Raw genomic sequence first — 2438 nt, forward strand, 5'->3', positions numbered from 1 at the left:
GAAAGAGGTGAGAAAAAAAAAAAGGCCTTTCAGCCACTTAAAGAACTTCGCCTATTATATTAATAACAATGAAAAGCCTTTGTTAGATTTTTGGGGGGTAAGGGATAAAAAGATCCTCATTTAAAAAAAGATCTTTCTGTACTTTCAATGGAGAATGGATAGTTGGGAGAATAAGGGGGAGAGGAGAGCGTGGTTAGCAGGCCAGTATAGTAACCCAACAGGAGATATTAGCTTGGACCAGAGGATGAAAATGGAGATAGAAAGGAGAACAAGCATAGAAATATTTAAGATATAAAATCAAAAGTAATTAAAGAGAGATGTTTTCGTGAAGAGTAAAACAATCCATTTCAAGGTTAACTCTTATGGTTCCACCTTATAAATCAGATGGATAATTCTCTCATTTGCTTGAGCAACCCTGGTTAAGAAGCAGTTTTGGAGGAAAGATGATGAATTCACCTTTGGTGTACATCTAGTGACAAAAAGAAGATGCATATTCAACAATCTTTTTGTTAGTTAGAATATTAAAATATTAACTTATGTATATCCATTTATATATGGAAGGATAAAATAAACAATTATTCATATTAATGTTGTTACAAGTTTTTCAGTGTAAGAAAAAAGATGAAGTTTGAATTCCCTTTAGGGCATCACATCTGGACATGCTGAGTAAGTGGTTGGCTATATGGGTCTGAACTCAGAAGAAAAATCCAGAATGATGATAAAGATTTGGGGGTCAGAGATCATTCTAGAATCTTTGGGTAAGGAATTAATGGAAAGAGCTTTACATTAAAGAGTATAGTTCTGGGAAAGGGGTTTGAGAAATCTAGATATACAACACAGTCAAAGAGACTAAAAAATAACCCATCAGAGCACCGAACTGATTTTCATTCTTTTTAATCTTGAGACTTCTTTGCTTTTTGTTGTTGTTACTTTTTGTCGATTGAATCAATGACAGCTAAATTACCTTCTCTTGATGGTTCTAGCTCCTTTCCTTCAAAATAAGTCCAACGCATTCATGCTACCTGCATGGTAAGAAGGTTAGGTGGACACTTATACTCTATTATTTCAGGGATTACAAGAATGTTTCTGCTTATAAAGCATTCTGGTGAATGAAATACAAAATCATGGGTTTGTCTTTTGGCTAAAGACTTTGTCATTCACTGTTAATATGAAAAACTCATTGGTATTGTAACTTTTTAACCAACTACCATTTAGTTATCTCTTAAATGGATCGTATAACATTGTTTCTTGAGAATGACTTAAATTAATAATCATGCTTTCTATGATTTAGTTATCAAATTCAGCATGTGAAACACATACTTATTAATCAATTTTCTTTGTTAATTTCTCTGGGGGGAGCGTTTGCAGTTTAATAGGGATCCAAGTTATCTTTTAAATCGAAAGAATAGAAACTCTAATGTGAACCTATGCCTTGTGGTTATCTTTTTGGAGAGGTAGAGGACTCTTCTTAGAATCAGTCAAATTTTATCAGCTGTCTCTTACCCTACTAATATTTTAAAGAAAATTTAAGTTAAAAACTAAACAGTAGATTTTCCCTGGTGGAAATTCTCCTACACAGAATTTTGGACATGATCATTTACAAATCCTCTCTCTTATCATCCCTCAATAAACCTCTATAATTAGGAGCTTATTTTTTTTTAAATGATGCTCAACAGAATTGAGGCAAAGATATTGTGTGATTCAAGGACATAGCTTTAGTACAAACTTACATCATAAGGCTTTCAACCAAGAAAATTAAAATAATTAAAAAAATAAAAACTAAGTTTCATTTGAGTTCTGTTTTGCTCTCCAGATCTCACCTTGATTCTTCTTATGTCTCCTAACCTCACTTAGGAATTATTAAAACAATTGGTTATGCAACTGTTCTCATTGAAACTTTTATAACCATTCTTGAAATATATGGAGCAGCTTGAGTAAATGCTTTGTGTTCCTGTTTAGCCTTTTCCATGTACATAACCTCTCTGCCATACTATAATAGACTAATAGAGAAGAAATTTCTGGAGGGAATTAAAAAGAAGTGAACTTTCAGTTTTGTGGAATAGATTAAGTAACTGTCTATTACTCTGACTTTTTACATATTTATTTCAGGAATTTCTTCAGTGGTTAAGATCATTTAATGATTTTTGTCCAATAACACATTTAGTAAATACACACAGAAACTGACTGCCTTTCACAGAGTGAAGATTAAAACTGTCCATAGTCTCTGAAAGAAAAAGTACATAGAGTTGCTGAGAGAGGCAAGGGCTCAAAATCATGTCCTGAAATTTATGTTAATCTAAATAGATGTATGGGAAACCAATAGAAAAAAATGATATGTTTTACAAATATGAGGACTTAGACATCTGAGTGTCACTTTTTCTTCATCTTCTACGTTTGCTCTGTTGGGTTCCTTATTTTCATCATAATGTAATACATAT

Source organism: Pteropus vampyrus, unplaced genomic scaffold (genome assembly GCF_000151845.1).
Source record: "Pteropus vampyrus isolate Shadow unplaced genomic scaffold, Pvam_2.0 Scaffold18, whole genome shotgun sequence".
NCBI classification, from domain to species: domain Eukaryota; kingdom Metazoa; phylum Chordata; class Mammalia; order Chiroptera; family Pteropodidae; genus Pteropus; species Pteropus vampyrus.